We start from the raw sequence: 20,837 nt of genomic DNA on the forward strand, positions 1-20,837 counted from the left end.
ATGGCTTAATGGGTAGATATTCCCTTTTGGGGTGAAAAAAATTGTTCTGACACTAGATAGAGGTGATGGTTGCACAATACTGTGAATATACTTACTACTACTGAATTATACACTTTAAAATAGTTAAAATGGCAAATTGCATGTTATGTATGTTTTACCACAATTGTTAAAAATTATGATTATATGTGTTAAGAAGTAGGAAAATTCTTGCGGTTCCCCCCCTCTTCCGTTTAGAACTTGTACTAGAAAACAGGGAGAAAAATCAGACAATAAAAACAAATCCATGGATGAAAGAGATGATGGGATAAGCAGAAAGGGACTTCCTTCTTATTACTATTTTAAGTAGGCTCCATACCCAGTGTGGAGCCCAACGTGGGGCTTAAACTTAACAACCCTGAGATCAAGACCTAAGCTGAGATCAAGAATCAGATGCTTAACCGACTGAGCCACCCAGGTGCCTCCAGAAAAGGACTTTAAAACAGTGATTATAACTACGTTAAAGTATTGTATTAGTTATGTGTTGCTGTGTAACAAATTAGCCCAAAATTTAGCAGTGTAAATAGCAAACGCATTATCTCATATTTTCCAAGAATCAGAAATTCAGGTGTACACTAGTTGGTGCTTCCGACTGAGAACCTAATGATCCCTTATGCAATTAATACGATACATTTGGCAGTAAATATAAAAGCAACAAAATATAAAGGGCAGTAAAACTCAACACGGTCAATACAGAAGTAAAATGGCAAATGCGGCAGTAAATATGAAAAGACCTCTTCTGCTTTTTTAATTTCTTTAAAAGATGATTGGAAGACTTCTTCTGGTTGTGACAGACTTATCCCCTCCCCTCTGTGGAAAACAACTATACAACTTAAATAGGAATATAGCGCTGAGACCTTTACCCCAAGACAAAAACCTAGAAGAGTCAGACAAAGAAAGCAGGAAGCTCGTGTGCCACCCCTACAGGAGACACAAAAGTCACTAGGTAAGGCTTCCCGGGTTATGTCACCTGCTGGAACAATCTCAGGAGAAAAGCAATAGGGTTCACATAAAGAACTCAGATGAGACCCATCTTAGCACACACCGGGGAAAAAATGAAGGTCACACGAAATAGCGTTGACACATGCATTTATTTTTAGGCTTGTTTGAAAATCAAAAAATCTCTATTAGATCACCGAGAAAAAAGTGAAATATCTGTCCCTATGGAGTTGAACAGCGAGCGAAATTCTAAAATTCCCCGTTTAGCAGCTTTTCCATGGCATCAAACCGATCCCCTTCCAGCCAGTTGGGATGCTCCCAGCCACTGATAACCAAGAGCCATTTGAGAGCTGTGGGAAGTCTCTCCAGACAACTTTCTTAGACGATGTCACTAAGCTTCTTGTTTCCATGAGCACCAAAGTATTTGTTTTAAAAAGATTTCCTATGACCTCACATGTTTTTAAATTGGGGGCTTTTCATGTCTTATTTAGAAAGTCAGCACAGCCCATGTCAGAGCAAAGCAACGTGATACGACAGAATAACGGGGTGCGAAGCTCGCCCTGCTCGTGCTGGGGACCAGAAAATGGCAGAAGCATGTGGTCGCCATGAAGGTGGAACAAGGGAGGTGCACGGAGGTGAGCGTGGGGATCTTAAGAGAGAATAACGTTCCCATAAACCAAGTGAAACAAATTAAGATGGGAAAATTCAGGGAGGCTAGATGGTGACAGCATCAATTAAGGGTTAAACCTCTTCTGCCCTTTGGGGGTCAATGTGGTTGAAACCTGCTGCTGTCTTTGGGAGTTCAGATGTCTTTGCTAACCCTCTCCTGCACTGATTCCCAGCCCCTGCCCACAATGCAATCACCTGGGAAGCTTTAGAAACTACTCAGTCCTGGGACTCGTTCCCAGAAATTCTGACTGAATGGCGCTAGAGTGAGCCTGGGATCCGCTTATGGTACCGGCCCGTGCTGATTCTCATATGCAGCAAAGCTTGAGAACAAGGTCTCTACTGCTTTGTGACAGAAAGTGTGGTCTGAGGAGCTCGTTAGAAATGCAAACCACAGGCAACATCTGAATCTCCACTCTACTAAAACCCCTCATGTGCCTCAAATGCAAACTCCATGTGAGACATTGCTGGCTTTTCCCGATTCCCCCTTCCATTCTTCAGAGCAGTAGTGCTCACCCTGGGCTTTACATTAGAATCGTCTGGAAAGCCTTTTAAAAAAATATTGCTGCGTGGGTCCTCCCTCCAGAGATTCTGATAGAGTGTGGCCCAGGCATGGGTTTTGTTTTTTGGTTTTTGGTTTTTGTTTTCAACAAACAAAACAACAACAACAACAACCTCCCCAGGGGATCTTAATATAAACTCAGGGCTGAGAACCATTGCTATAGAGATTTTTTTCTTCTTTTAATTTAACAGCCTTTGGTGTAATGACAATTTCTGTTAAAAATTTAGGTTGCCTGGAAGAGGTCATACTTCAGCTATTTTTCACCATCAGCGATCAAACATTAATGTGCAAAGGCAACCACTGTGTTGCTTCTTAAAAATGCAGATTCCCTGTGCCTCAACTTCAGAGAGTTTCCTTTGGTAAGTTGGGAACGGGGCCCAGAATCTGCAGTTTCTACAAGCCGTGGTTGGAATTCTGTGTGTGCTCTTTGCATCGTAGTTTGAAAACCACTGCTTTAGTGTTGGCAGAAGAATCCGAGAGTAGACTTGATGGGGATAAGGAGAGAAAGGGGAGCATGTGAGCGCCCAGAGTACAGGGCGAGGAAGCAGAAAGAAGTAATGCAGGCAAAGCCAAAGATGGAGCCCCAAAGGTCACTAAGAGAAAGATGGAACTGTGAGGCACAATTCCCAGGAATGAGCCGGAGAGATCCAGGCTGTCTGCACAGGCTTCTTCCTGTCTGAGCAACTCCATGTTGCCCAAGGAACAACAGCATGTCTAACCACAGGGAGCACCATCTTGGAAGCCTCAAGAGAGGGAGACCATTTACGCTTTTAATTGCCACTTCCCAGGGCCCTGAGGTTTTCCCTTTCCCTTACAACCCACCAGATTAAGAATTAGAAAAAACAGAAGAACTCAACCTGAAAGAACAATGTTCAAAAACCCAAATCTGTCAATGCACCTTGCCTTATAGAAGCAAAGTGTGTGAACAACTCTCCGTTGAATTCTTGTAAATCAAATGATACTTTGAATCCCTATGCAACATCACTAATGATCAGAAAACTGCAAATCAAAATCACAATCAGATAACAACTCACAGGATATCTATTACCAGATCTTAGAAATTTTTTAAGTAATCCCTACGTCCAATGTGGGGCTCGAACTCATGACCCTAAGATGAGTCGTCATGTGCTCTACCCCACTGAGCCAGCCAGGTACCCCTAGACATCTATTATCAAAAAGACAACAGACAAATGTTGGTGAAGCTATACAGAAAGAGAAGCCACGTGTACTGTTAGTGGAAATGTAAATTAGTAGAGCCTTTATAGAAACTACTACGGAGCTTCCTCAAATAATTAAAAACAGAACTATGATATGATCCAGCAATGCTGCTTCTGAGTATATATCCTAAGGAAATGAAATATCAAAGAGATATCTGCACTCCCATGTTCATTGCAGCATTATTTACAGGGACCAAGATATAGATGCAACCTAAGGGTCTATCAATAAACGGATAAAGAAAATGGAATATTATACAACCATAAAAGGAAATCTTGTCATTTGCAACCACATGGATGAGACTGGAGGACATTATGCTAAGTGCAATAAGCCAGACACGGAAAGATAGATACTTTAGAATTTCACTTATATATGGAATCTAAAAAAGTCACCTCACAGAAACAGAGACTAGACGAGACTGCCAGGGACTAGGTAAGGATGGGGGAAATGGGGAGAGGCTGGTCAAAGGTAATAAACTTTCAGTTGTAAGATGAAAAAGATCTGGGGATCTAATGTACAGCATGGTGACTATAGTTAATAACACTGTATTCTATACTAGAAAGTTGCTAAGAGAGTAAATCTTAAGTGGTTTCACCCTCACCACCCCCACACAAAGGTAACTATGTAAGGTGATGGATGTATGAATTAGCTTGATTGTGGCAATCATTTCACAATATATATGTATATCAAATTATCATACTGTATACCTTAAATACGCATAATTTTTATGTCAACTATACCTCAGTAAAGCTGTTGGGAAAAATCACTACGGCTGGGGGAAAGGGCTTGCAATTTTAAAGACTCCCCTGATGAATTCTGCTTATCTGATCTTCTTAATGAAGGACATACATTTAATATTGACAGTTCGTAGGGAAAATTGACAGTTCATTAAATGGGAAAATGCATGTAAAACATTATGATGGTCACTGGCACATAGACATTCAAAACAAATTTAGAAACTATTTTTACTATGATGATGGAATTTGTCTAATCTGTACCTCAGAAGACTTATCTCAGGGGTCATAACCAGTCCTAGGAGGCTTAGTGAGATTTATGTCTATTATACAAGAGCTTGCAGACAGGAACACAGTCAGGCAAAACCACAATTTGTTAATGATTGACCAATGATAACTCCTTAGAGACGGTGGAAGTGAGCAGAACAACAGTGATTCATTTTCCCTAACAAATCCATTCATAAACCATTTGGTCTCATTCAATGAGAGCTTACTACGAAAACACATGGGTTTAAATCTCATTAAATCCCTAATTGTTATTAGTTCCACTTCATTGACGGGAAACGTCTAGAAAGGGACAAAGCACTACTAAGCTCTGGGTCTGTCTCCCTAGACCCAACTGCAACCACTCTATGCCTTCCTCTTCCTAATGGTCCCAACAAATGTTCACTTTGCCGCACCATCAGAACAAGCACGGACAAGTCGCTTGTAAGGCGACACTCAGCCACGCTGAAATGAGACCTCTATCCCCCTGAACCAATCTCAGATTACAGAATGCAAAGCTCTTTTTCTAAAAAGTCAGGTTCCAGGCAAGAGGTTGGGAAGCTACCAGCTATTCACTCAGGATCTCAAGAAACCACTCAACTCAGCCGGGCCTGATTCACCTCTTTGCTTATGGAGTGACGTTCTTCGTGAGGAGCTGGGATGTCAGGCTGAGCTAGAAGATGGTCAGCTTACCCACGGGAGGACCCCATTAACATTCTTTTTTTTCTTTAATAATAATATTTTTTATTATATTATGTTAGTCACCATACAGTACATCCCCAGTTTTGATGTAAAGTTCCATGATTCATTACTTGCGTATAACACCCAGTGCACCATGCAATACGTGCCCTCCTTAATACCCATTACCAGCCTATCCCATTCCCCCACCCCCTCCCCACTGAAGCCCTCAGTTTGTTTCTCAGAGTCCATAGTCTCTCATGGTTCATTCCCCCTTCTGTTTACCCCCCCTTTCTTCTTCCCTTTCTTCTCCTACTGATCTTCCTACTTCTTATGTTCCATAAATGAGTGAAACCATATGATAATTGTCTTTCTCTGCTTGACTTATTTTGCTTAGCATTATCTCCTCCAGTCCCGTCCATGTTGCAGCAAACGTTGAGAAATTGTTCTTTTTGATGGCTGAGGAATATTCCATTGTATATATGGACCACATCTTCTTAATCCAGTCATCTGTTGAAGGGCATCTCGGCTCCTTCCATGATTTAGCTATTGTGGACAATGCTGCTATGAACATTGGGGTGCATATGGCCCTTCTCTTCACTACGGCTGTATCTTTGGGGTAAATACCCAGTAGTGCAATGGCTGGATCATAGGGTAGCTCCATTTTTAACTTTTTAAGGGACCTCCACACTGTTTTCCAAAGTGGCTGTACCAACTTGCATTCCCACCAACAATGTAAGAGGGATCCCCTTTCTCCACATCCTCTCCAACATTTGTTGTTTCCTGCCTTGTCCATTCTTGCCATTCTAACTGGCGTAAGGTGGTATCTCAGTGTGGTTTTGATTTGAATTTCCCTGATGGCTAATGATTTTGAACATTAACAGTCTGAGCCCTTGTCCTATCAGCCTGAACTCACACCTACCTGCCTTCCTCCACCCTCAGCACAGCGTGCCCGTCTGCAAACCAGACTCCACAGACTGCCCTGTGCTTCTTCTATGAAGGGCACACAGCCGCAGTGTGAGGATTTGACGTATGTATACATTGTCAGATGGTCACCACCATCAAGCTAATTAACACACCCATCACACACCTGTTTCTGTGTACACGTGTCTGGTTGAGAACACCAAAGATTCATTTTCTTAGCACCTTTCAAGTATGGAATACACTATTAACTATAGTCACCAGGCTGTACATTAGATCCTCAGAACTTATTCATCTTCTAACTGGCAGTTTAGACCCTGTGACCAGCATCTCTTCCTTTTCCACACTTCAGCCCCTGGCACCCAGCATTCTAGTCTCTGTTTCTGTGAGCTCACTTTTTTAGATTCCACGAGTAAATGAGATCACACAGCCCCTCCCTTCAGTCTTAGTCACGGTGCCCTGTGTGTGTTTGCTGCATCCCAGATTTGAGGTTGGCGGCCCTATGACACTCACTGTCCTTGTGGGGTGTTTTCAAATACAGAAGGCTGACATTTGGTGGGGATTTGCACAAAATGACATTTGCAGGGCCAGGTAAACCAGCCTGTGATTGGAACACTTAAGGAAATGAAATCCCAGCAGGATTCTGATTTTCCTCCTTAATTAGCTTCCTCCATTCCCTTAGGCATTTGTTCCCTCAGCAAGATCCTACCCCATAAACTTCCCTTTGTCTTGGCTCAAGGGTGTTAAGTAGATACCTGGGAGCGAGAGCCTGTTGCTTTTGAGGGCTTTTTGCAGCCCACAGCAGGCTCCCTGGCCAGACAGCTTCTTGCTAATGCTAATTGGACTGCTTGTGTCACACTTTCTGTCCCCAGGAGAGATGCTGCTGTGCCTGCCTGAGCTCCTGCTCAAAGAACTTCTATAAATGTGAATTCATTCCCAGCCGCTCTCCCAAGAGGTCAGCAGGTGTTTATTTTAGCCACGTTAAAGGACTTGTTTTCCCATGACCTCTAGGTGTTCTGAAACGGAAAGGTCAAAGGACAAACAGAATATACCCATAACCATAATAAAAATATTAATCCCATTTTTTAAAGTCAGATTAAGGCAACTCAAATTACTGGTCAAATGGAACCAATGTTAATTCTAGAAATAAATGTTATAAATCTCATCACCAGATTAACGTTAAAATCACACATAATAAGATAAGACCACTGAAATCTAGTGATCCTTGGAATCTCTCTGTTTCTATCACAAGAGCTTCTCTGTCTCCGGAACCCTGATGGCTCCACTGCTCTGTCAGGCTTTATCATTATGTTAATTTTTTTAAAGAAGAAAATGGGGAAAGTTTAGAGACAGAAGAGAAGTGAGGAGGGAAGAGGCCCCTTTTCACTTTTTCTGTATTATGGAATCTGAATCTATTTCTTTGGCTGGATTATGCTTCCAGGTAAAACACTGCTGGACAACATAATGCAGAATGCTACAGTTGAAATGTCTGTCTTTGTTTTCCTTGTGTGGGATGAAGCTAGGAATTCATTCATTCGTTCGTTCACCAATATGTACTGGGATTAGGATGAACATATATATGATTTATTATCCAAACTGGGATAGTCTGGAGAATGAAAGGGATCTTTATTATTTCTATCAAGACAGAAGGACATACCAGGACTGTTCTGAACAAAATGGGAGGTATGGTCACCTTAATAATTGAACACTTCCTCTATACCTGGTGTAAAATCAGAAAATGTCTATGGAGTGGGGAAAGGGGCCATTCTTCATTCCTAGATTCAAAAATCACTGCTAACCCCAACTTTTCTCAAAATACCAAAAAGTTCTGGTTCTTTCAGGTAAAATAAAAATATTGCTCAGGTCTTTCAACCACTGACTTTTCTAGCTTGAAACAATTCTCTCAACTCAAATAGGATCCAACTTTTCCCCTATGATTTCTGAGAACAGGTTGAATTTTGATAGGTAATTCTATATTTAATTACACTGATAGACGATGAACAGCTCACTGAGACCCAATCTTACCCCCAAAACCTACTGTTCTCCTTCAAAAATGAGGAAATTGCTCTCTCACCATTCAAGGGAAAATAGTCAAGACAAAGCACAAAAACTCATATATACGTATATATACATATGCATACAAATACAAATATATACATTCAGTTCTGGAAAGATTTGAGCATAGATGATGTTAGTTCATAGTTCACGTTTTCACAGAACAGTATTTATAGTTTAGAAATAAATTTTGCCCACGTTATCACAGTTGATTCTCCCAGCAGCTGGCTTAGATAGTAACACTATCCCCAGCTTACAGTTGAGGAAATTAACTACTACAGACTGACACAGACAGGCAGGTACTTCTAACCCTCATTCCATCACTCTTCTTACAATAAAGCAATAACTCATTACAGATGTCAAAAATTCCTTATACTTCCATCAAATTTAAAACTTTTCAAAGCACTTTCACATTGACTCAATATACTTAAAGGGACTGTCATGTGCCACGCACTGGCTAGACGCTGGAGGCACACGTGGGAATAAAACTGTCCCTGCGTATAAGGAACTGGAAATCTGATATAAAGGACAGATAAGGAAACGGGTCCAGTTCAGTTGATTAAGTAAAATGAAGGAGCCGCAAACTATGCCAAGAGCCACACAGCTAGGAGCACAGGGCCAGGCTGTGGGGACCACACAAGCCACCCCAAGGATGTAAAGCTTGCCAGAGAAATGCGAGTTTGCCAGAAGGACAAACTGCACATGCTCTCATGACCTCAAGTCAGGGAACATCAGGTTATGTTAAAGCAACAGTAAGTTGCTTGTAAATAGTTGTAGCAAAGGATATATTTCAGGATAGGATGCTGGATCATTGGCAAGGCTCGGGATGGGAGCCTGCAGTGTTTGGCAAAGGAAGTTGAAATTAATTTTATAGGCTTAGGGTGCCAATGGAAGAAGAAGGAAGTGATGTGGGAGACAGCAAGACACCCAGGGAAGCAAATGCACGAGGCTTGGTTGGGATCTAAATTTAAGAGAATGAAGAGGAAAGTATTGCAAGGAAACAAATGTATTGAAGACAGAAGTTCGTAGGATTTGGGGTCTGGATGTGGAAGATGAGGGGTGAGAAGAAAGCAAATGTACCTCTAAATTCTTTGAGGAACTGGGTGATTAAGTTTCATGAATGAAGACAGGGCACGCAGAGGGATGAGCAGATTTCTGAGAGACACTAAGAAGTTCAGTTTTGTATCTACTGAATGCATATACTGAGTGTAAGGCCCAAAAAGCTGTCAAGAGGCGAGACCTAGAGGAAATGGACAGTAGACTGGTGAAGCTCCAGAGAAAATTCTAGAAGGTAGCTTCAGCTTTGAAGGCCATAGGTGAGGCAAATACAGAAGGCCATTCACTGAAGAGGGAGGCAAAAGGACCTTTCCACTGGGGAGAGGAGGCAGGAGTTTAAACAATAGAAGGTTATTATAGTGTTTTGTTTTATTAGAAACTAATTAGTTGAAAATAGATGCTTTAATTAAAATGTAGCAAAACACTCCCCCCTCCTTTGTGATTAAGAGATCTACATACACTTCCACGATATTTCCCCTAAAAAAAATGGACTTTGAACCACATATATGGAAAAACAAGACTGGAGGAAATCTTTCTTCCATGATGTCAAATTGATGAATGTGTGATGACCTTTCAGAGGGAGAGATGCACCAGGCGAAAAAGGGGCATATTTCTAGAAGCCCCATAGGACTGACCTTCAAAGTTTCTTGACAGTTCCAAGACACCCTCTGAGATCACAACATTTCGTTCAGCTTCTCCATGTACTTGTATCTAAACAAATGGTTGCAACGTCCACCACCCATGTTCTCACCCCTTTTGAAGATCAGATGTAGATTTCCCCATGGCCAGCAAGAAAGCCAAAGAATGACTGAAACCCCTAGCCAGTCCTGGGAAACAGGCCACACAGTGAGGAAGAGGGAGGTTATTTCCCTAAGCATCCTGCAGTGAAGTCACTTTTGGCTCCACTCTGATTGTACAAATGGCCTGTGAGATTGGATCCCATCATCTCGAGAAACAGCTTATTACAGTGCGCGACTATGGTTCTGACCTCGGGCCAAATTATGTCCACTGCCACCCCCCGCCCCCAAATTCATATGTTGAAGTTTTAACCCCCAGTACCACAGAACGTAACTGTGTTTGGAAACAAGGTCTTTAAAGAGGTACTTAAGTTAAAATAAGGTCTTCAGGCTGGACAGTAATCCAATATGACCGATGTCTTTATAAGAAGAGATTTGGACACAGGTAGGCACAAAAGAAAGACCACGGAAGGCCCCAACAGGAAGGTGGCCACCTGCAAGATAAGGAAAGAGGCCTCAGAAGAAACCAAACCTGCCCACACCTTGATTACGGTCTTGGACTTCTAGCCTCCACAACTGTGAGAAAGGAAATCTCTGTTGTTTAAGCCACCTAGTCTGTGATACTTCGTTAAGCACGCCTAGAAACCAACACAGCCAATTATAAATGTATCAGCTACGTGCCCAGGATCTCCCAAGATGAAGTTAAGTGGAAAAAAAAATTGGACTTATTTTCCAATTATTGATGATGCATAATTGTATTGTGTAAAAATATGTTAATTGATTTACAAGCTCTAGAGAAGTCTAACCATCCGGGAGAGAAGCTAGCGTGTGGGCACTCGAGTTTTGTATCATCACTGCTATGGAATTCACTGACTGAGTTTCATGGGACTACATCCTGTCTGTGGCTCAGATGGGACCTGACCTGTGTCTAACGTACCTTAAGATGTAGTGAACTGCTTTAGGCAGATTGTATGGCAATGATTCTGCGACACTCTTAATATATGAAACATAAAATTCTGAATATAAGAAGACGTTTCAAAAGCAGAAAGAAAATATTGTGGACAATGTCCCTGCTTGTGTGACAAGCCCTCTCCTTTCTCCTTCAACTTGTCACCGAGTCCTACAGACACAACTTTTGAAATTGGCCTCACCTCTGTTTTCCCACCCATACTCACTGCGACTGCCTTCATCCCAACTTGTATAATTTCTGGCCCATTCTACTGTCCACCTAACTAAACTTTTCAGAGGGAACGCAACATTGTGTAAAGGTCAAGGGGCACAGGCGCTTGAGTTAGAGTCCCAGCTCTGCCCTTGATGAATTGTGTGACCTCACTCGAATCTAAGCCTCAAATTTTCATGATTAAAACAGAGGTAGTAACAGTACTCTCCTTAGAGGGCTGTTGGAGAATGTAGTGAAATAACAAGTAAGAAGCATGTGGGGTGGGTACATGGTAGGCTCCTCAAAATAGTAGGTGTGCTATTACTAACCTCTTAAAATCCATCACCTTACAACATTTTGTCATGCTCTCTTCTGCGTAATTCCACCAGGCAAGATTTTCTTGTGCTTGGCTTTCTTGTAATTGATATTATGAAAACAACAGACACATGGAATTTTCTGTTTTAAATATCACTAGTTCCTCCCACCTGAGTGTCCTCAATGAAGGGGTTCAAGCTCCCCAAGTGAAAACCCAAGTCCCCACTGACGTTTTCCTTGTTGTGACCCATTCGACCCTGCGACACCAAGCTCCTGAGTTCTTTTTCCGAAGCACAGAGCTCCTCTTTCCAGTCCTTCAGGGGCCTATTCCGGTTCATGAGCTGAAGCCTAGATGCTTCCACGAGGCCCACAGCATCTTCGTCAAGCTGCCTGCGCCTCCACATTCTCACCTCCAGCCCTGAGGCCAGCATAGGGCCTAAGGAACAGCAGGTGCTCAGTAAATGTTTGGTTAATGAGAGGAGTGCCTGAGAAACACGCTACATCTGAGGCTTGTTTCTTCTCCACCAGCATTAGCCTGTTGTAGAGGCTTCCCAGGGCTGCCATCACAGACTACCACAAATTTTGAGGCTTACAACAACCGGGTGTTAGTGTCTCACAGATCTAAGACCCCAAGTCTGAGATCAAAATGCTGGCAGGGCCGTGCTCCCTCTCCAAGCGCTAGGGGAGACTCCTTCCTCGCCTCTTCCAGCTTCTGATGTCCCCCAGGTGTTCCTTCGCCTGTGGCTGCCTCCCTCCGGTCTCGTCCTGCATCTTCACGTGGCCTTCCTTCCTGTGTCTCTGTGTCTCAATTTCCCTCTCTTTTCTCTTATAAGGACACCAGTCAGTGGACTTAGGACTCACCCTAAAACCAGGATGACCTCATTTTGCGATGCTTAACTTCACAATATATCAAAGTCCCTCCTTCTTGATAAAGTCACATTCACAAGTAGCAGGGGTTAAGACCGGGACATAGTTTTTGGGAAACACAAGTCCAAACAAACTACCACAGTCAAGGGTAAGAGAGGTCAAGAAGGGAGGCGTGATTAGAAAATGGAGAGCTCTGACCATGCCCAGGAAGGAAATGGGATTTTCATCTGAAGTTCCGAGACCAGAGCTGTCTGGATGCTGAGTGTGCCATCTGGTGAGAGCCCTTGAGCAAGCCCAGGGCAGCAGGGGGACAGTGTTTTCTACCCAGTTCTCTGGTTTCAGATCCACTTGTTAACGGATTTTGTTTTTGTCCTATGAACAATTATTTATTAATAAGGCAAATTCAAGAAAAGAAAAGAAAATCACAGGAATCCCATTACTCTCGCATCTTCCCCCCCCCATAATTAGGTTTTAGTTTGGGTTTTGTTATTTTTCTAATGAGTAAGTTTACACTAGATATACAATTTGTACCCTGCTTTTGTCTTATAACAGAATTATTAAAATCAAAATTATTTCCATTATATTAATACACTCTCTATAAATATGTTCTCTTAATGTATTTTAAATTTAGTTTCATATTTTTCAAAATTACACCTGCACAAAACTTAAAGTTTATACGGTTTGTTACAAAGATAAAAATAAATCACAAACCAACAAACAAAATGCAATCCTCTGTATCATAGACCCTCCCATGTCCTGCTGCCCAGAGACAACGGCTTTAAAGAATTCTCAGCTGGTTCTTTAAATGTTTACTTCCATATATCTCGATAGCATGCTTATAGTAATATTTCTTGATTTCTCAGTTGTAGATGTTATTTATTGTTTGGTTGGCACCTCGGCATCTCTTCCTCATTTCCACCGTCACTACTATCACCAACACGCACGCACGCACAATCACACGTATCTTATCTCCTGGTACTCGTGATATGTTTATATATGAACTGTGGTGAGATCAATAGGCTGTGTTGACATTATCTGCAGCTGAGCCAGGAAGCGGTGCTATAATTACCTGTTTCATTCTTGAACAGCTTTTGCCTTCTATGGTATTAATCATTGCACCTTTTGCCTTGTTTGCTGTATATTTATCACTAATGCATTTTCATATTCTTCTCTACTGTCTAAATCTCCTTTCGAGACTCTATGAATTTCTTCTTTTGGAGCCTTCTGTCCTGGAGCTAGCTAGTGTTTCCCTGAGCTCGATGGCTCCCTATGCCAGCTACACAGCTGCCATCCTGGGGTCTCCCTTGGCCCTCACTTGAGGAGTCCCTTCACCCCCAGCTCCCACGGATCTGTTTCCCAACTCCCGTGTCTTCCTTTTTATTATTTACTCTCTCATTGTGGTGGGGCATCTCCTTCAGTAAGTTCCCTGGGAAAGGATGTGTTGATGGTAAATTCCTAGAGACCCTGCCTGTCTGAAAACATCTTCAGTCTATTTCATAGTTAACGGATACTCTCCTGGGAATAGAATCTAAGTTGGAAATAATTTTCATTCAGAATTTGTAAGAAAAGCCACCATGAGTCTCTAGCTTCCCTGGTTGCCGTTAAGAAAACCAAAATCAGGGGGCGCCTGGGTGGCTCAGTCGTTGAGCGTCTGCCTTCGGCTCAGGGCGTGATCCTGGCGTTATGGGATCGAGCCCCACATCAGGCTCCTCTGCTGGGAGCCTGCTTCTTCCTCTCCCGCTCCCCCTGCTTGTGTTCCCTCTCTCGCTGGCTGTCTCTATCTCTGTGTCAAGTAAATAAATAAAATCTTTAAAAAAAAAAAAAAAGAAAACCAAAATCAGGGGTGCCTGGGTGGCTCAGTCATTGAGCGTCTGCCTTTGGCTCAGGTCATGATCCTGGGGTCCTAAGATCGAGTCCCGCATCTTCCTGCTCAGCGGGGAGCCTGCTTCTCCCACCCCTCTGCTTGTGCTCCCTCACTCTCTCTCTCGCTCTGTCAAATGGATATAAAATTAAAAAAAGAAAGAAAGAAAACCAAAATCATTTACTGCCAGCATGCTTCACCCAACTACCCCTCCTCTACCTCCAAGCTTACAGGATTTTCTCCTTGTTGCCAGAGTTTTGTAATTTCATGATTATGAGAGTACCAGCCAAGGGCAGGAAACTCACCATACTCCCAGATGACATTTTTTTTTTTTAGGCTTTTTAATAAAGGAACTGGTCACAAAGTCCACAATGAAAGGAACCCCAGGACCTGGAGGCACTTCAGAACTGCATGTGCAGAGAGCTGAGAGCACCATTTGCTGTGAAGGGGCAGAGCAAAGAGAGAAATGTGTGTATCATATCCTGCTTGCACGCTGCAGCTCCGGACAAAGGCTTGCACAACAGGAACTGTGGCGGCAACAGAAGAGTCGCTGCGAGCACTGTGCATGGTCTTGTCATAGTCTGGGTCATCTGGTTGTGATAAGAGCAAAACCACATTTGTGTCCTCACTCACATGGTCTCCGGGTGAGTGCTTGGGGCTTGCCAGCTGTGTCTTGGTTTCTGGCTGATCAGATACTCCTTCCTACGTTCACGCAGGGGAAAAAATGCCTTCCTTTTGCTGAGTGCAAGGGTATGTGTTAGACGTGGATACAGGAAAAAGATTAATTGGTAGAACTTAGCTGTGGCAACGTAGTTGGTAGAAGGAAGAAAGTCCAGCTGTCCAGCTGGGAGGAAGTATAGCTTTTGGCCCACTCCTCCAGGGCCCTGTTCCTTTGGGCAAGAAGAAGACAAACAATTGGATTTGTATCTGGAAGGCCTTCCAGATAGCCTTTCCAAGTAAAACATACATGAACAGGTCATGCAGGAAAAACATCATCCAAAGGACCCAGGATGGGCCAATGTGGGTCCCCACAGGGCCACTAGCCTCTATCAAAGTATCCTTGTATGAGCCAGAGAAAGGCAACACTTCTGTGGGCCGAAAAAGAAGCCCACGCTGGGCAGATCTGGCCCCATGGCAGCACAGCTCACTGAGCAGAGCAGGGCTAGATGCCCACCGCCGTTTACTCCTGGGCCAGGCACATTTGTCTGTCAAATGGACAAACTTTGCAAGTATTTAAAGTGGCCCCAGGTCCTCATTTACAGAATAAATTTGTCAGGGTAGGGACCATGACCAATAGAGCATCATAACACCGGATCAAGGGGTCTATCGTCACCCTCCCAGAGTTGACTCAGAGTAAAATAATAACACAGATTTTTTGGAAGCTAAAAATGCAGGAAGACAAACAGTAAACAAGTTAGCAGACCCAAGAAAGGTGAATCCTAAACCAGCAACAAGGTAAGTCAAGACACCATCAGAATTACACCACAAAGAGACCCTCACCGCAAACAGAGCTCCCAAAATGCTATCAGAATTCCCATTCCAAAGGGGATCAGACACGGCTTCTCCCATTTCCCTCATGTGTCCTTTACTTTGAAGCAAGTGTCACCTACAATCATAAGAGTGTTGTTCTTCAAGGGAGACCACTAGAAGCCTGCAGGAGCCGTGCTAGCCCTCTGGAGCTGTAGTTACAGAGCTGGCTGCAAGAGCGCGGGAAGCCTCCCCAGCGTTTGGCTCCGTCTGATACCTTGAGCTCAGCTGGGATGCGGGCAGGGTTGCCTTGTAGGACTAACAGACAGAGGGGTGGGTTTGTAATCTCCAAATCAGGCTATGGAAAGCTACAAAGTCTTTGGTGGAAGAATTCCAAGGCCAAGTAAGCTCTGACATCCCTTGTCATCTGGGTTTTCAGAAGCATCGGAACAACATGGTCCATTATGCTTCCCAGAAAGCCTGTGGCTGCAGGGACTTTGGCAAACCACCAGTCCATACCTCTTGCTGCTCCTACCCCATCCTCCCAGGCCCCGAAGAAAGGTTTTATCAGGAGCTCACTTTCCCATTCCTGAAAATTCAGCTCGGCTGGGAATAAAGAATACTCAGAACAGTAGATCATAAGTCTGAGTCCTGTGGGTAGCCCCCATTGGGGTATTGCATCTAGCACCTTCTTGCAGCTCTGTGTGGGCACTGGGGAGATTTCCAGGAACATGAAAGTCTTTGTCTTCCCCAATATTGCAGCATTAGAGTCCCTGAGACCTGCTCAGGAGATCCAGAGACCAAAGCTAATTTTGTAACAGTAAGATAATATGTCTTTTTCACCGCATTCCTATTTGGACTGATGGAACAAAAGCAATGGCGGGTAAACATGTTGGCACGAATCAAGGCAGGGACACCGAAATGTACCAGGAGGCCAGCAGTCACTGAACTCCCTACTGCCACACATTCACAAGAAGGCAAGCCGGTTTCTCTTTATAATGTCTTTGATGAAGCAGTAAAAAGTATAACTTTCATTAACTCTTGATTCTTCTTCATTCTGTCTGAGGGATTTGGCAGAATGCATGAAGTTAATGCATAACAAAGTAACATGTTTGTCTCAGAGAAAAGCACTTGTGCAATTCTGAATTTCAAGCTGCACTAGCTACTTTTTTTTCATGAAGCATGATTTTTTAGTGGAAAGGAAGCTAAAAGATAGATATTCATATTCACATTTGGGTGTTTGACAGAAAATTAAAAAGCAAATCCATCCCTTGAATCCATCGTACAGAAGTATTTGTTGCCAGTTACAAAATTTGAGCTTTGAAGCAAAAATTACAATTTTGGAAAATTTGTACCTGTATCATGAAATTGACAGCTTGCCAGTGCTTAGAGATGTTTCTCTCCTTAAGTTGCTTTGTTTTTCTGAGACTAGTGCTGAAATAAACAGTTCGAATGTTTCGGAGTTATATAATAAAATATGTCAACATTTTAAAGATCTATATAGCTCAGTGAACCAATAGTGTCATATTATAAATGGCAAAGAATCCATTCAAAATACCAAATAGACCAATAGACATTTCATGAACCTGTGTATAAGAGTTCTTTGATACAGTTTCAGATTCCACAATGCAACTAATCTTAAAGAAACTACCACTTGTTGGGGCTCCTGGGTGGCTCTGTCTATTGGACATCTGTCTCTTGATTTCGGCTCAGGTCATGATCTTAGAGTCGTGAGATCCAGCCTGGCATCAGGTTCCGTGCTCAGCACAGAGTCTGCTTGAGATTCTCTCCCTCTGTCTCTCGCCTCACTTGAGCTCGCTCGCTCTCTCTAATAAATAAATAAGATCTTAAGAAAAAAAAAAAACAAAGAAGGAAAAGAAACTACCACTTGTCAAAGGGTAATTTCTGAAGTAAAGGCTGTACGTAGTGGGCTGGAGAGCATGGGTGGAGAGACTGCCTTTAGGATTGCAGACAATTAATTAATTACTTGGAAGAAGCACAAGGATATGGAAGCTCTGTCCTGACTGTAATGTTCTCAGTGAAAGGAGAGGCAAGAGCTCCAAAGAAGGGAAAGGGAACTGAGTGGAGAATGGAGGAGGCCTGCTAGGCAGCCCCCAAGGGCCCACTTGAGGTTTGTGGTCATAAATTTAAAGTGAGAGGAGCCAGCACATTTATGTAGAGTACAATATTAGAGTTTTCTGTTGAAATAAATTTTTTTTATTGATTTCTAAGAAAGAAGGAGAAACTACCACTTGTCATTTGGTGCAATGTCAAAGGAGAATAAAATTTTCTGAAATGGCTGCTAAAACACTCCTCCCTCTTCCAACTACCAATCCACATGACACTAACTCTTCCTCATGTACTTCAACCAAAAGAACATATCACAACAGATTGCCTGCAGCAGCGTGTGTGAGAGTCCAGCTGTCTTCTACTAGGGCCAGCCACTAAAAGATCTGCGAAAAATGTAAAATAATCACCCTCTTCTCACTAAATGTTTTGTCTTAGAAAATATAGTTCTTTTTCATTAAAATATTACTTAGAGTAACACGTACTAGATATAATAATTTTACATGAATTAATACATAATTTAAATTTTTATTGCAAAATACATTGTTTTCATAAAAATATACTATTTATGTGAATATGTAATAGGCTTATTACAGTTACTTTTAAATGACTTAATAAATAATTAATAAAATTTTCTTAGTTCTACTTTCTAAATGTGGTGAATTCACCCATAGAAACAAACACTAGTTGGGGTCCTAAATAAGTTTTAATAGTTTGAGGAGGTCGTGAGACCAAAACAATTGAGAATTCCCGCTCTAGAGCATGAAACAAGTCAGTGTGGTTGAAGCTAGCTCACTGGGCAGGTCCTTGGGAAGAGGGCAAAGAAGCAGAGGCAAAGTGGTTTGCTGAAACAGAGCCAGTCCAGAAGCTGCATGCGCTATTCCTGCTCACAACCTATTGGCCAACACTCAGTTCCATGGCCACGGCCAGCTGCCCCGAGGCTGGGAGACCCGGTCTCCATTCGGGCAAGCAGAGGGAGGAATTGGAGGTCTCTGTCATACTCCCCAAACTGGACTTTCGGGGCATTCAAAGAGAGACTTCTCTGAGTTGGTGTAAAGGTAGGTTTGTTATAGTGGCCAGCACTGCTGAGGCTGAGGCTAAGGCGGGCGACGTTTGGCCAATACAGAAGACAGAAAGCTGGCAGTAGATCAACACTTTGATCCAATACATTTGGCTGAAGCTGGCTTGGAGAGTGGTATTTATAATGTCCGCTGGGGCATATGCCCACTCTGTTTTCCCTTATATAACAGCTGAACTTGAGGGCTGGCCAAGCAAGCAAGAACAAAGAGGTACAAACCTGGATCCCATCAAGGGAACATGAATGAAGAGTGGACCTCATCACAGATTTCGATTTGTCTACCACCAAAAAGACTAGCTGCTTCAGAGAACTCTGGTCCTGACAAAGGACACTTGCCATCTCTGAGAGAAAACTCTTCCTCTCTTATTTCCTCTGGAATGACCTCCTATAAGCAGCCTATTGGACCAGCCACCAAAGAGTCCCTGTGGAATGTGGATGCGGTGGCTTCCTCTGAGCCTAGCGCACTGTCAGTGGGACCAGTCATGGCGAGACTGAGTGCCCAGCCTGTATGGTTCACACAGGACAGCTGACTGCCAACCTCAACAGCTCAGCTCAGCAGATACCCAGCTCAATTCACACAAATCACTTCATTTCTTTTCATCTTCATCTCTTGGTCTTTAAAATAAAGGATAAACAATGTGAGAAAATCAATCTGAGAAAACAATCTGAGAAAATCAAGCAAGATTTATGTTGCAAAACACTACGGACCAAAAAGTTTGAGCAGTCAATTAACATGGCCATTACCTCCACCTGACACAGTCGAGAGACCTTTAGGTCACTTATGATTTTTTGGGTTCGTATCTCCTCTTCCTTGGCACTCGAATTGTTGTGTAATCAATCTCCAAAACTTTTTCACCTCAGAAACCTGAAATGCTACTGATTAAATAACCACTTCCCATTCCTCTCAAATTTGGTTTTGAAGTAATCCTTCCTCTCAAGCTTCCAGAGTCATGATCAGCTAAGCTGATGGGCCACCCAGGGGGCGCACCAGGACCTTTCTTCACCTTCCCATTATCTACTTGTGAAGCATGGATTATATTGAGTGTACCATATGACAGGTTCTTTGCAATGATTTGAGGCTAAAAAAAAATATTATTCTCAAAGATCTCACAGTATATTTTACAAGTGTGTCAGTAACTGCATGTGATTCAGTGGTCATAAACAGGCAATTAAGGTCTATACAAGGTGTGGAAGTAGCCTGAAAGAAGCAGCCAACCATCAAACTGAGAGAGGGGTGCGAAGGAAGCATGTGGGGGTGTTATTAAAGCCTTCATGGAGAAGGACCTCAGGCTGGGATTTGAAGAATGAGGAGGCAAGAATTCATTACAAGAGAACAGTGAAAAAGTTCCGAAACACAATGGGTTCAGTCTAATGTGAGGTATTTTTAGTCTAATGTTTTCTCATCAATTGTCTAATTCACCAAAGAGGTTTTAAGCAATAAGGAAGGGTCCGATTTTCGCAGAGACTTGCAAATCCTGCCTGTGTAGGTGACACCTTTCTCTAACCTGCACACATCCCTCTAGGGACAAATATTCAGGATAAAAAGAAAAATTATTTCATATGCCACGGAATATTACATAGCCATATAAAAGGATGACCTCATGCTATTTGCGACAACATGGGTGCACATATGCTAAGTGAAATAAGTCAGACTGAGGAAGACAAATACCATATGATTTCACTCATGTGGAATCAAAAAAGCTCAAGTGAACAAACAAAAGCAGAATCAGACCAACGGAGAACAAACTGATGGTTGCCAGAGGAAAGCGGGTGGGGGGGATGGGCAGAACAGTGCAGGGGAGAGAGAGATACAGGCTTCCAGTGATGGAATGAAGAAGTCACGGGACTACAAGGAGCATAAGGAATACAGTGGATGATCCTGTAATAGCTTCCTACAGTGACAGCTGGTAGCTCCATCGTGTGAGCACAGCAGAGCACGTAGACTCGTGAAATCGCAATTATACACCTGAAACTAAGGTAAATCTTTTTCTGATATATTTTTAGCTTTTTTGTTTGATTTCAAAGCTTGAGTTCTGTTTATATTGCTAAAAAGCCTACCAATTGTGCAGGGAGGTTTTTTTCCTTTTAAAGTATATTGTTTTGCTGTTCAAAACCATTTTTAGGGGCGCCTGGGTGTTTCAGTCGTCACACATCTGCCTT

General features: G+C 42.7%; 1 protein-coding gene and 1 long non-coding RNA gene across 2 annotated transcripts in view; one reads left to right on the forward strand and one right to left on the reverse strand.

Annotated features, from left to right (window-relative positions):
- Positions 1 to 2,681, forward strand: part of LOC103678570 — a 38,447-nt gene extending 35,766 nt beyond the window's left edge. Inside the window, exons 2-3 of the long non-coding RNA XR_572726.2 lie at positions 1,467 to 1,610; positions 2,431 to 2,681. This is a non-coding gene — a long non-coding RNA (uncharacterized LOC103678570). The remainder of the gene's footprint in view (positions 1 to 1,466; positions 1,611 to 2,430) is intronic.
- Positions 1 to 20,837, reverse strand: part of LPAR1 (lysophosphatidic acid receptor 1) — a 340,256-nt gene that overhangs the window by 161,881 nt on the left and 157,538 nt on the right.

Source organism: Ursus maritimus, unplaced genomic scaffold, assembly GCF_017311325.1.
Source record: "Ursus maritimus isolate PB19 unplaced genomic scaffold, ASM1731132v1 scaffold_17, whole genome shotgun sequence".
NCBI lineage: Eukaryota > Metazoa > Chordata > Mammalia > Carnivora > Ursidae > Ursus > Ursus maritimus.